The following is a 14389-nucleotide window of genomic DNA, read 5'->3' as shown; positions in this document are numbered from 1 at the left end:
TTCAATCGAATGGCACCCAGTCGTATACCGCTCTACCAAACGCTGCAAAAACCAGTCTGTGCCAGTATTTAGCCTTTATGCAACCCGCTTCTCAGTCAAATCTCGCGAGAAAAACCGCATATGTAGACTACTCAGTGTGAACAACGAATAGGCTCACTGAAGCTCTAAGTAATAGATCGCGAATTGAATTTGAATACTGTGTATCCATAATCATTAACTTGGTTGGGTCTGTGAATAATGATATGATAATGCAACATGTAAAAATATGTTAACAAGGGGGAAATTGAAACAAATGTATAGCTCGTGATTGCAATGTATGACCCATATTCCTTCAAGTGTCCAATTTATGAAAGTCAGATTAAGGATAAACAATGTAACCATGTAGATTCACAAACCAAACACTCTTGAAAAACTATACTGTTGGAAAAAGGAATAAAACAAATTAAATAAATGAATGAAAATAAAAAGAAAAAAATGAAAATAAAATAAAAGGGGGAAGGAAGAGGAGGGAAGAGGGAAAAGGGAAGGGGGTGAGAAGGAAAGACAAGGTAGGAAAAGGGAAGGAGGGAAGGGGTGGGGTGAAGGGGGGGTGGGGTAAAGGAGGGGGGGGAAGGGGAGGGAAAAGGAAGAGGGAAAACCAGAAAAATAGGGGAGAAGTGGAAGGAAGGAAGGGAAAAAAGGGGGACAAAGGATAGGAAAATGAATACACAAAAAATAATAATGCGAATAAATAAAAAAAAACTACTAGGATACAATGTATAACATGTAATCACGAATATAAGAATAGTTGAACATCACTCTTTTAATATAGAAAAAGCCATATGTTAAAACCAGGGGGATATGTGTGTGACTGATATAAAAGTCTAAAGGAATACGCTAAGATCTGTTTCCCCATTAAGACCCATTGGGGAAAGGGTCCCAAAATCAAAAATAAATTGTTGTTCCAACCTTAATAACAAATTATCAAAGTCACCCCCCCTCCAATTCTTGGGCGGCTGTTTGATGACACAAAATCTGTAATCTGTGAAACTATGACCCATCTGTATTGAGTGTGTAACCAAAGGTTTCCCCTCGCATTTCCTATTAATAGCGCTCTTGTGCTCTGTGATTCTTCTGTTAAATTGTCTTACAGTTTTTCCTACATAGATTTTTTCACATGGACACTTAGCTATATAGATTATGCCTATACTTTTGCAGTTAGTGCGACCACTAAGCTTGAAGATTTTGCCAGTATTGGGGATGAGCACAGACCGTGTTTTAAGATTTACTGGACAAACACTGCAATTCCCACAGGGACCATGTCCTGTCTGGTCATTACTAATATGTTTGATAGATGGCAGAGCTGAAGGTGAAATGTATTCCTTTATGTTTTTATCACGTTTGTTTGTGACCATAATCTCTTTTCCTTTAAACTGTGGGAGAGACTGTACGATGTACCAATGTTTTTTGATGATTTTAATGATGTCATGTGAAAGTCCTGTGAAGGTAAGGGGACAAATTATCTTCTCATTCTTAGTGATCTTCTTTTTTGGTTGCAATAAAGCAGAACGTTCCTGAGCTTTAGCCCTATTCAAACAACTTTCCAGGCATGTTTGCGGATAACCCCTTTCTCTAAACCTATTCTTCATTTCAGATGATCTAATTCTGAATGTCTTGTCGTCAGTGCACAGTCTCTTTAAGCGAAGGAATTGACTGTAAGGCAGATTACGTATCACATGTATTCCCATTGTAACCATTTTATTAATAATCATTTACCATCATTCATTAATATATTATGGGGCGGATTTTCAGAGCCCTGCTCGCCTAAATCCGCCCAAAACCGGGCGGATTTAGGTGAGCAGGGCCCTGCGCGCCGGTGAGCCTATTTTACATAGGCCTACCGGCGCGCGCAGAGCCCCGGGACTCGCGTAAGTCCGGGGGCGGGCCCGGGGGCGTGGTTACGGCCCGGGGCGGCCCGGGGGCATGGCCGCGCCCTCCGGACCCGCCCCCAGGTCGCGTCCCGGCGCGCAGGAGGCCCGCTCGCGCGCGGGGATTTACGCCTCCCTCTGGGAGGCGTAAATCCCCCGACAAAGGTAAGGGGGGGCTTAGACAGGGCCGGGTGGGTGGGTTAGGTAGGGGAAGGGAGGGGGAAGGTGAGGGGAGGGCAAAAGGAAGTTCCCTCCGAGGCCGCTCCGATTTCGGAGCGGCCTTGGAGGGAACGGGGGTAGGCTGCGCGGCTCGGCGCGCGCCGGCTATACAAAATCAATAGCCTTGCGCGCGCCGATCCAGGTTTTTAGCAGATACGCGCGGCTCCGCGCGTATCTACTAAAATCCCGCGTACTTTTGTTGGCGCCTGGAGCGCCAACAAAAGTACGCCAACGCGCCTTGTTTGAAAATCTACCCCTATATATTTTATTATCTCATCATTTTATTATTATTTTTTGCTTTCACCCATCTCTTTTTTTCTTCACATTTTGCATGTACTAGCTAAAGGCTGTTTGATGAAGTGCATGCTGCAGTGTTACAATCGTTATAGAACATGTCTTTTTGAAGTATGTGTTTCCACTCTTCTTATCATCTTTTTGATATGATATTTCAATCATTAGTATCTGTATCTCCTCACATATAGTTGTCTTATGAAACCATTTTTTACACACAAAAAACATGTGCTGTTCTTTTTATGTATTGTGGATTTATATTATTTATTATGTTTTAAATGTTTTTTATCATATTTATTTGTTGATACAAATATTTATGTTTGTGTGTATTTTTAATTGTTTATATTTATGTGTCACAGCCCCTGAGGCAGCTCGATAGAGCGAAACTCGGCCAGAGTCGGGCAAGTTTCAATAAAGTCCATTTTTTACCGATTCCATCTTTTCATCTTCTTGCTGTCCGCTACATTGGATCGGTTACCGGTTTGTTTTCTTGGACCATCCCTAGGGTAAGGGTGGTACACTAGTAGCTAGCTAGCTACTAGGATTTCTGTTCTTTTAAAATATATTTACTTAAAATTATAACTGTTATTACTTATAGTAGTTATTACTTTATAATTATATAACTCACTCTATTCTACTAGCTACTGTAGCTAGTATTACTATCATACTCTATTCAATTTTCAATGACAAAATAATATACATAATTTATAATTAAATAATATGACCAACATTATTATTTCTCACCGTTCTTCTTGAGGTCTTCAAACTCACAAGGGTAGGAGGCCCGCCGGCAAACTCCTCCTGGAGAGAGGCCCAGGCAGCAGTCTCCCTTTCCAAGTTAGGCCTGCTGCCTAGGGGGGTGTAGAGGTTCCTCTCATCCAGGAGGATGAGGCGAGCCAGGAGGTCCACGTCATCCCGGGTAAAGCGGGGCTTCCTGGATCTGTCTTTTGTAGAAGCTGCCACCTTGGAGGAGGACGGTGGGAAGGAATCAGACTCCCTCTCCCTGTCCTCACCGGACTCCCTTTCACGTTCCATCCTACCATGAGAAAATAAAAAAGAAGATGAAAAAAAGTATGTGCTATAGGACAGCTGTTTGTTCAGAAGCTCACACACTAATGCAGGGAGGGGCTAGGCAGCTCTCCCCCCCCCCCCCCCCCCGTCTGTGAAGCCAGCCTCTCAGTATCAGTACTAGTAATGCAGGGAGGGAGCTGTCTCACCCTTCACCATCCTCCCCCCTCACCCACACACCATTCACTGGCTGGGACATGAGGGAGGGGAGGAGTGAGGGTCAGGCAGCTCCCGCCGTCTGTGAAGCCAGCCTCTCACTAGTAATGCAGGGAGGGAGCTGTCTCACCCTTCACCATCCTCCCCCCCCCTCACCCACACACCATTCACTGGCTGGGACATGGGGGAGGGGAGGAGTGAGGGTCAGGCAGCTCCCCCCCAACTGTGAAGCCAGTCTCTCACTAGTAATGCAGGGAGGGAGCTGTCTCACCCTTAACCATCCCCCCCCCTCCCCACTGGTGACACTGACAATCTCTGTGTTAAACTTTTTTTTTTCACTAAACTAGCATAAAATAAAATGAAGTACTTTGTGTGTTAAACTTTTAATTTCCCCTAATGTAACTTCATTTAATATTATTTTTATATTATTTTATGCTACTTTACCAAAATAAAGTACATTAACTCAGGGGCAGATTTTAAATACTTGCGCGAGCGCGTACTTTTGTTCGCGCAGCAGGCGCGAACAAAAGTACGCTGGATTTTATGAGATATGCGCGTAGCTGCGCGTATCTTATAAAATCCGGGGTCGGCGCATGCAAGGGGGTGCACATTTGTGCAACCTGCGCGCGCCAAGCCCAGCGCGCGCTGCTTGTTCCCTCCGAGGCCGCTCCGATTTTGGAGCGGCCTCGGAGGTAACTTTCCTTTGCCCTCCCCCCACCTTCCCCTCCCTTCCCCTACCTAACCCACCACCCTGGCCCTATCTAAACCCCCCCTTAACTTTGCGCGCGTCGGCCGGCTGCCCCGCTCCATGGTACAGTCCCGGGGGCTGTTCAGGAGGCCGCATCTACGCCCCCGGAACACCCCCGGGCCGAAACCACGCCCACATTGCCGCCCCCAAAATGCCACACCCCACCCCCTAAACGCCGCGTCATCCCGCCACGCCCCCGACAGGAAGCCCCGGGACATATGCATGTCCCGGGGCTCTGCGCGCGCCGGCGGCCTATGCAAAATAGGCGTGCCGGCGCGCAGGGGTTTTAAAATCCGCCCCTAACTATTTAACTTAACCAACTAAGGGGTGGATTTATCAAAATGCGGTACGTACCGCATGCGATAGCAAAAGGGGCGTGGTGTATGCTAACGGACCGCATCGCAAATGGCGAAGGTACTCACCGCAAGGTCCCGGCTGCTATCGCACAGCCTAACACATCTGAAAGAGGTGTTGTTAAAATTGGCGTTATGGCTCTGCGATACCTCTTCGCAGGCAGGCTAACCCAGCCCACTCTCCGCCCAGGTTTTGAATTTGCATCCCCTCTCCGCCCCTACTCCTCCCAGTTTTTGCATTTGCATCGCACCATACCATATGGTGCGATCGCATGCGGTAAACACGTTTTTGCATGCGTTAAAGGCCTATCGCATGCGAAAACGGGGCTTTTTCGCATGCGATAAGCCCTTAACGCATGCGAAAACGCCTTACCGCATTTTGATAAATGACCCCCTAAGTAACTAGTAAAGTAATACTTAGAAAAACTAAAACAAAACCTTATATATATACTTACAGTGGTAGAATGTTGTGAGCTATTCACTTCACTAATGATGATTGATCAGTTGAGTCTGCTGCACTGTGTGTCACTGTCTCAATCTCTCCTCTGAGTCTCTAGCTAATTTATAAGTGCATGTATTTGAAGCAAAATGGCCCCTGGGGCCCCCATAGAGCATGCTCAATGTAGTGCGCCCACATTATGCATTTGTGCGCACTAATGCAGTTTAGTGTGCACTAGGCCAGATGAGTTAAATTAATGGTTCTACATTCCCATTGGCTGTCTTCAAGGTGAAGCGAACCAGTGGGAACCCATAACCATACCTCTAGCTAAAGAACTCCTTATAAATTGATATGTTTTAACTTTTAAGTTGCAGTTTTTGTTAGTGCGCACTAACGCCCCGCTAGTGCGCACTAACGCCCCGCTAGTGCGCAGTATGCCCGTTAGTGCACACTAAAAAAAAAAAAAAAGACATGTGGGAAAACTAAATTTTTAAACGAAGCAGCCGACCGAAGCCTGACCCGATACCTAAAAATGATGTACATCTCTAGTAATCAGTACCACGCTGTTTGTATAATAATAAACCGCCAACCACCTTCCTCTCTATATTGTTCATATTTTTTTTAATTTTTTTTTTTGAAAAAATTCATTTAGTGAAGTGAATTATTTTCTTAAAAAATATGAAAACTCCAATAAATCCTGTGTATTTACCGTTCAACGCAAAGGAGATATTTTATAAAGCAGCATATAATCTACACAGAAGAAAAGAAGAAATTCCCCCTGATGAAGGATTCTTTCGGAAAGGTGGCCCTCCTTGGGAGGGCAGTAAACTGTTTAGCCTCAACCTTGCTGTTCCTTATTACAAAGGGTTTCAGTTTCTTAATTAGTTATCTTTATTTTTAGATTGGAATGCTTGCTGTGGCTAAACTTTCGGGAAGGGGAGCTTCTCTCCCAGATCCCTTTTCTGTAATATATATCTCAGAAACACACAGGAAGACTTTTTTGGAATTTTACAGATAATTCATCTTTTATTAGTATTGAATCATAACAGCAAGCACATGTTTCATTATATGTAATTAGGTCATAAGTATTTTAATAATGTCCTCCTGGGGAGAAGGCTAGCAATGTATACTCTGATAGAGTCCTAGCCAGATTTCAAACCACTTCATATATACAGTTTTTCTCTGTCTCAGCTCTGACATTCTGCATGCAGACAGTAGTCAGCTTCTGACACCAGTACACACATATTCCTTTATTCTACAAATAGCTTAATTTCCCATTTCCCCACATCTGTTTCCTCTCTGGTGTTCTAATGCACAATTTCCGTTGTGAAATTTGGGTTCAACTTTTTGGCTCATGGTGATTCACAGGCACATGCACATGTCCTCTGCCAGATACCAAGTTTCCCTATGTTGCTACAATGGTACAAGAATAGAACACATTTCCACAGTTTCACAGCCCCTATGCCTCGAGAGGTCACTAATCGCTACAAAACTGTTACAATGGTTAGTTCTTGTCCTTAAAAAACCATTATGATTTGATGTTATTGACACATTTTCTCTATTTAAATGCATAATGGACACAGGTATGTTCAATATTGGAGCACATAATTTAAAAATATAGATTTTTGGAAACATCTGTCAAAAAAGTCTTATAATTGTAATTGTAAAACTTGTTCTCAAAATGTCTCATAGCTCCAAATATAATATTCAGCGTGAAAAAATTATGTCCATATTTTTAGTGCTTTCACAGAAAACTTTAAAAAGTTCACAAAAATTAGTCATTAAACACGCTCAAATATATCAGTATTGTGGATGGTGGTTGGATGGTTGATGATTAAAAAATGACCAAAATCTTTACCGAGTGATAATGCTTGAATGATATGAAACCAGCCACCTCATCTATGTATACCATTGTAGACCTGCACATGGAACAGGAACCATTTCAGAGAATGTTCCCAGGAGGTTCTGGATTTTAGCTTTCTACCTAAAATCCTAAATTTGGCTTCCTGAACCTCCTCACACATTCTTGTATGTCGTTGGTGCCCACATGTACCATGGAAGCTGACTCCTTCCCAGCACTGTCTAAAATCCAATCTAGGTGATGCATGAGGTCCAACACCTTCATATCAGGCAGTCCTCATGTCCACCAGCTACCAAGCTATCTACATTTCCAATGATCAAATCACCAACTATGATGGTCAGCCTAACCTTTTGCTCCTGGGCAGTAGCCCTGGGAGACCATCCTCAGTGGGAGAGGACAATGCATCACCTGTAGAGCAGGTCCTTGCTAAAGGATCACTTCCTACCACACCAGGGTCATGCTCTCTGACCAGGAGGATTTCATGATCTAAGGTAGCAACAAGGCTGCCAGACTGGAGTTGAGACTTGGCTACTATGTACTAGGGATGTGAATCATTTTTTGACAATTTAAAAAAATCGTCCAATATTTTTTAAATCGTCAAAAATCGTTAGAGTGCATGATACAATAGAAATTCCCCCGATTTAATGGGTTAGTGTCCACTAACGGGAGTTATCTGGGGGGAGGGCGGGAAAACTGGCACACCAAAACAACCCCTAAACCCAACTTGACCCTTTAAAGCTAAACCCTTACCTTCCCCCACCCTCCCGAACCCCCCAAAACTTTTTACGAGTACCTGGTGGTCCAGTGGAAGCCCCGGGACTGATCTCCTGCTCTCGGGCCATCGGCGCCATTTTGGCTGCCACTAATAAAAATGGCGCCGATGGCCCGATAAAAAAACCCCACTGACCCTTTAAAAATGACCCATTTGCTTTCCCCACCCTCCCGAACCCCCCCCAAAACTGTTTTAAAATTACCTGGTGGTCCAGTGGGGGCACGGGGAGCGATCTCCCGCTCTCAGGCCATCGGCTGCCACTAATAAAAATGGCGCCGATGGCCCTTTGCCATTACCATGTGACAGGGTATCCGTGCCATTGGCTGGCCCCTGTCACATGGTAGGGGCACTGGATGGCCAGCACCATTTTTAAAGATGGCACTGACCATCTTTAAAATGGCTGGCGCCATGTGATGATTCAAAGGCAAAAAACTGGAAGCCCCCCCCCCCCCACAAACACACACACACTTCATCTTAATTTTGTTGAGTTCCTAGTTAAGTTTAGGTTGCTATGGGAGTAGGAATGTGTACAATTAGAGACCTTTAAATTTATTGGTATAATTCACTATTAATCTGGGCGTGATCTACAAGGGAATGGCTAAACTCTCAATAAGGGCTGGTGCAATAGTGTGATTTAAAAAAGAGCCTGATTGATTTTTATTGACAAAGTGCCTCTTTCCTATAAATCAAAGGATGAGCCAGGCGTGGGTGGGAGGGAGGGAAAGACACTCTAGAATTAACTCCCTCTAGCTTGCTTATTATCTCAGACACACACACACTGTTGAACTGTGCAAGTTACCCCCACGCCTTATAATTAGAGTTCTTTCTTTTAGAAAACAGTTCAACAGTTGCAGCCCTATATATAAACATTGGGATAACCAACATTGGAGTAGCAGATATAACCCTAAACAGAAGGTATGGGGTTAACTGCATGGAGTGGCAGCTACAACAAACATAATGCATGGGTGTAATCTGCATATAGGGTTTCCAGCTCATCCAAGGTCAACTGAACAGATTGATCCAGGCTTGGTTTTGCCCCATTGCATGCCTAGGGTTGTAGTTTTGACTATCTAAGAAAAATCAATGGGATAATCAGAACTATACCTCTATGCATGCAACAGTGAAAATCCAGGAATCATCCAGTTTAGTCAACCTGGGGTGAGTTGTCAACTCTACTTGCAAGAAGCGACAATTGCCACTCTAAAACACCTGGCTAGGCAGACTGGAAGTATCATTTTCATAATTATTTTAGCAAAAATATGCAGCCTGATATTCATGTCATCTTATCATTTTATTTTATTGGTTTTAATTCTGGTTTTATGGTTTGTTATGTTTTTATATATTGATAAGTTGCCTTTGTACAGATTTAATGTTTTATGTTTTTCTCAATTGTGAATGTTTATTTGTAAACTGTTAAGAATATTAGATGAACAGTCTAGAAATTCAAAATAAATAAGTATTCAAAAGCCAATGAATTGCAAAAATATCCAGGTAAAATTACCAAGATAAATTTAGCTGAATATTCAGCTGAATATTGTTTTTTGCTGAATTTACTCTGCTAAAATTACCCAGATAAAGTTATTTGGGTAACTTTGCCATTTATCAGTTTAATTATTATTTTTTTTTTGGGGGGGGGGGGGGAAACTTCACAGGCCATAGCAGAAACTTGATTCTCCCTGAATACCCACAAGTTACACAAATGTTAGGCCTGAAATGCCCGATGCCCTCACCACTCCTGCAATATTTTAAAGATAAATGCTGGGGCCACAGCAGCACAAATCCCACCATCCCCACAGGTTTCAAACAGGGATTGGTTGACTCTCAGTGATCTGACCAAGTTACATTAGAGCAATGTGAATATATTAGTAAGTTGTAACCAGGAGGCAGGGTGTAAAATTCAAAACTCAGGGTTTATCTGGCAAAATATAAACTTAGCCAGACTATGGTCCTCTATTTTCCTACGTAATTGCTCTCTTTTTAAATCCACATTTACCCAATTGTACATATCATGCTGAGCATGCTGCACGGATACCTCAAAATTCAAGCAGATAATCAAAAGTACCTAGGCATAAGAGGAGTGGTCATTCTATCAATATCCCTTACACATATTGTGGGACATTTTAAATTTGTCCGCATTTGGACAAAACTTTCAGGTACTTTTATACTGAGAACTTTGTATCAATTTTCAAAGAGAAAGTTGGCATATACTTTTGCTTTGAGAATTGACACTGGTAAAGTACCTGCAGATATTTGTACCTATTTTTTTATATGGGTACAATTTTGCTGGAAAAGTCCAGGCATAGAGTTGAAAATATAATCTCTGCATATGCATTTCCTCTCCTAACCTAAACATGCCTCCTGGAATGCCTCCTCTCAATCGGGTCGATACAGTACAGTGCTCTCCGACGGAGCGCACTGTTAACCCTCGATTGGACGCGCGTTTTCGACATGCTAGCATTACCCCTTATTCAGTAAGGGGTCAAAAACGCGCGTCCAACTCCCCTGAACCTAATAGCGCCCGCAACATGCAAATGCATGTTGCGGGCGCTATTAGGTATTCCCGCGTGATTCAGAAAGGAAATGTGCAGCCAAGCCGCACATTTTACTTTCAGAAATTAGCGCCCTCCCAAAGGTAGGCGCTAATTTCTTTGGGCACCGGGGAAGTGCACAGAAAAAAAAAATTTGAAGTCGGCCCGTGGCTCGCGGGTCGAAAACCGCATGCTCAATTTTGCCGATGTCCAGTTTCCGAACCCATGGCTGTCAGCGGGCTCGAGAACCGACGCCGGCAAAATTGAGCGTCGGCTGTCAAACCCGCTGACAGCCGCCGCTCCGGTCCAAAAAGAGGCGCTAGGGACGCGCTAGTGTCCCTAGTGCCTCTTTTTACCTATTTTTACCGCCAGGCCTAATTTGCATACTGAATCGCGCGCACAGGAGAGTGGCCTGTGCGTGCGTCGGGAGAGTGGGCATTCGCCCACTCTCCCGCGGACTTTACTGTTTCGGCCCGAATGTGGCTAGAAGTCTGTGCATTGTAGAACACACAGACTTTCAGCCACATTGGGGGAGGGCAATTGTCAGACAGGTAATTTACGCAATTAGCTTTGAAAGGCGTATGTGGAGAATCTGTGTACTTATATAGCATGCTGAGGGCAGGGTGTTGAAGGATATAAAAAAGAAAAATAAACACATATGCAATTATAACAGTGGGGGAAAAACAATGGAGAGAAGCTAGAAAAGTCTGAAGAATAAGAAATGTTTGTTGGTAAAATTCAAAACACAATCATTTAGAATACACTGAATGTGAGAAAAGAGGATATTACAGTAAAATAAAGGTGATGTGAAAATTATGTCAAGAAATTTAAAAGAGCGTAACAGTTCACATACAAATAATAGTAGCTTGCTTTATGGTGATAGTTGATTAAGTTGGATACTGCACAAAGAAATATATTAGCCTTGGAGGCTTTCATGAGTTTTATAAAAGGCCTGTCCAAATTGGGTAAATAACTCTGAGGAGCTGAACAAGAGAATTGAATTGAAATTTTCCATGGGACATCTATAGAGTTGGTCTGAATATTGTTACACAGTGTTCATTGGCAATTTCTGATTTTGAGGAGAATATTGAGTAACAAGCGATTTACTTTAATAATGCTATCATCTTATGTTTACTTCCTTGGTGTAGCTTTCACAATGAATTCATAAGTAAGTGGACAGTATTTGATAAAGAGATTTTCAGCCACTGTATTGCTTTCTGCAGTAACCTTCTTCATATCCTTATTCATGAAATTCCACAAATGCAAGGCATATGAATTATTAAAGGTGCCAAGGGGGTCCCAGACCTCAAAATACCGTCTCCATGCAGAATAGGGAATTGGATAGAATCGTTGTGGGTGCAAAATGGAAATATTCCCACATGTGGTATCTTCTACATGCTTGAAAATTGGCAGCTCACATCTCCTTGCTAAAATTCGGGTAAGCAGTCGAGGGCTTTGTTGTCCCCATATGGCTCCATTGTAGTTCTTCACAAAGTCCTCCATGCATTCCCATAGATACTGATAGTGCCTTTGGAAACCAAAGATCCCATTGCTACAATCTCGTGATCCCTCAGCTGCCAGGAAATCTACTTCTTGGATAGGCCTCATGGATATGATATCTGTGTCCATGTAAATCCCACCATGCTTCCAAATCATTGCTAACCTGAAGCCATCGGCACTGATATGTGTCCAGTAGATTTCCTTGACTGGATTTACCTGTAAAATGAAGAGGAAAGTAGTAATTAAAACAACTGCTCATCGCTACAATTTCTACTACTTCCTCAGAGATTCCCTGTGCTTGTCCCATGCTTTTCTGAATTCAGATACTGTCCTGGTCTCCACTATTTCCACTTAGAGGCTGTTTCGTGCATACACCACCATCTCTGTAAAGAAATATTTCCTGAAGATTATAATAAAAGGCATTAGAACCTATGTATTATGCATACAAAAAAGATTAGTAAACATAGGAAAATTTGAATATATATTAAACAAAAATAAAACAATTTTAGAAACATTTTTAGAAAGGCAACAAACATGGAGCTTCACTAACAATTTTTAAAAATGAAGACGCCCTCCCATGTCATCATTTGCCCAAAAGTAATCCTTCTATTTTTCTTTTTTTGAAAAAGTGTACAAAGAAAACATGCCTAGTGTAGTGCAAAAACATATCCAAAGGAATGAATTCTCTTTAATAATTTTAAAACCAATGATACCCACAATGTTAGTCAAGAGAAGAGAATACTTAATTTCTCTAATGAAAATTTTAAACCCAAAACTGGAATTCTTCAAAAAGCAAGACTGCTGGTCTCCTGAGGAAGAATTATTTGAAACATCTATGTCAGGAAATGCTCCTCCCCAGCACTGTCTAAAATCTTATCTAGGTGACATGTGAGGTCCACCACCTTTGCACCAGGCAGGCATATTATAGGCAATCCTCATGCCCAGCAGCCACCCCGTAATCTACATTCCTAATAATCAAATCACCAGTTATGACTGTCAAGCTAACCCTTCCCTCCTGGGCAGTAGCCCCGGGAGATACATTCTTGGTGTAAGAAAACAATGCACCAACTGGAGAGCAGGTCCTTGCTACAGGATCACTTCCTGCTGCACCAGGTTGATGCTTTCCGACAAGGATACCTTCTTCCTCAAGCACCAATCCCTGAAGCACACTGCTAGTAACACTGCCCTCCTCAGAGAAAACTCAATTTACCACTTCTACTTGTCGCCTCCCACCCAGCCAGTTTCTAACCCAGTCTGTGTCTCTAGGTTCCATACCAAGGGTGTTCAATTTATTTATATGACTTCTATGTGGAACTGTGTCAAAAGCATTACTGAAATCCAAGTACATTGTGGGGTAGATTTTACAAAATTACGCACATGCGTACTTTTGTTCGCGCACCAGGCACAAACAAGAGTTTGCGTGATTTTATTTATTTATTTATTTATTTGAAAATTTTTGTATACCGACATTCGTTAGGAAAACATCACATCGGTTTCCATAGAACAATAAGTAGCCAACAGGGCTTTACAATGAAACTGATAATATAAACTGGGGAGGGGGGGGGGGGGGGGGGGGGGGGGGAAGGAAGGGGGAGAGGGGTTAGAGGGTGCGGGAAACCAAAGTTATGCTGTACAAGTAGGTAAACACAAAAACATAGTTAAATATAATTATAGATAGCGTACATGAAATATATAGTTAAATACAAGTATAGATAATGGGGTAGATTTTCAGAGCCCTGCTCGCCTAAATCCGCCCAAAACCGGGCGGATTTAGGCGAGCAGGGCCCTGCGCGCCGGGAAGCCTATTTTACATAGGCCTCCCGGCGCGCGCAGAGCCCCGGGACTCGCGTAAATCCCGGGGTTCTCGGAGGGGGGCGTGTCGGGGGCGTGTCGGGGGGCGGGCCCGGTCGTCGCGGCGTTCCGGGGGCATGTCGGCAGCATTTTGGGGGCGGGTACGGGGCGTGGCTACGGCCCGGGGGCGTGGCCGCGCCCTCCGTACCCGCCCCCAGGTCGCGGCCCGGCACGCAGCAGGCCCGCTGGCGCGCGGGGATTTACGTCTCCCTCCGGGAGGCGTAAATCCCCCGACAAAGGTAAGGGGGGGGTGTAGACAGGGCCGGGCGGGTGGGTTAGGTAGGGGAAGGGAGGGGAAGGTGAGGGGAGGGCAAAGGAAAGTTCCCTCCAAGGCCGCTCCGATTTCGGAGCGGCCTTGGAGGGAACGGGGGGAGGCAGCGCGGCTCGGCGCGCGCAGGCTATACAAAATCGATAGCCTTGCGCGCGCCGATCCAGGATTTTAGTGGATACGCGCGGCTCCGCGCGTATCTACTAAAATCCAGCGTACTTTTGCTTGAGTCTGATGCGCAAGCAAAAGTAGGCTGATCGCGCTTCTTTTAAAATCTACCCCAATGTACATTAAAAACTAGGAGGGGAGAATTAAGAAAGGGATATTCGGTGAAGGGCCTAGGGGGTGGGGAGGGGTGAAGGAGAGAAGGTGCGTTAGGAATGGGGGGCTCATGCGTAGGATCGGGTGAACAACCAAGTCTTGAGGTT

General features: G+C 43.9%; 1 pseudogene; it reads right to left on the bottom strand.

Annotated features, from left to right (window-relative positions):
- Positions 1-10742: 10742 nt before the first annotated feature.
- On the bottom strand, positions 10743-12093 carry LOC115082656 (annotated as a pseudogene).
- Between the last annotated feature and the right edge of the window lie 2296 nt (positions 12094-14389).

The sequence above is a fragment of the Rhinatrema bivittatum genome, unplaced genomic scaffold (genome assembly GCF_901001135.1).
Source record: "Rhinatrema bivittatum unplaced genomic scaffold, aRhiBiv1.1, whole genome shotgun sequence".
Taxonomy (NCBI): domain Eukaryota; kingdom Metazoa; phylum Chordata; class Amphibia; order Gymnophiona; family Rhinatrematidae; genus Rhinatrema; species Rhinatrema bivittatum.
Note: the sequence above shows the minus strand (reverse complement) of the source record. Positions and strands in the feature narration are given on the sequence as shown.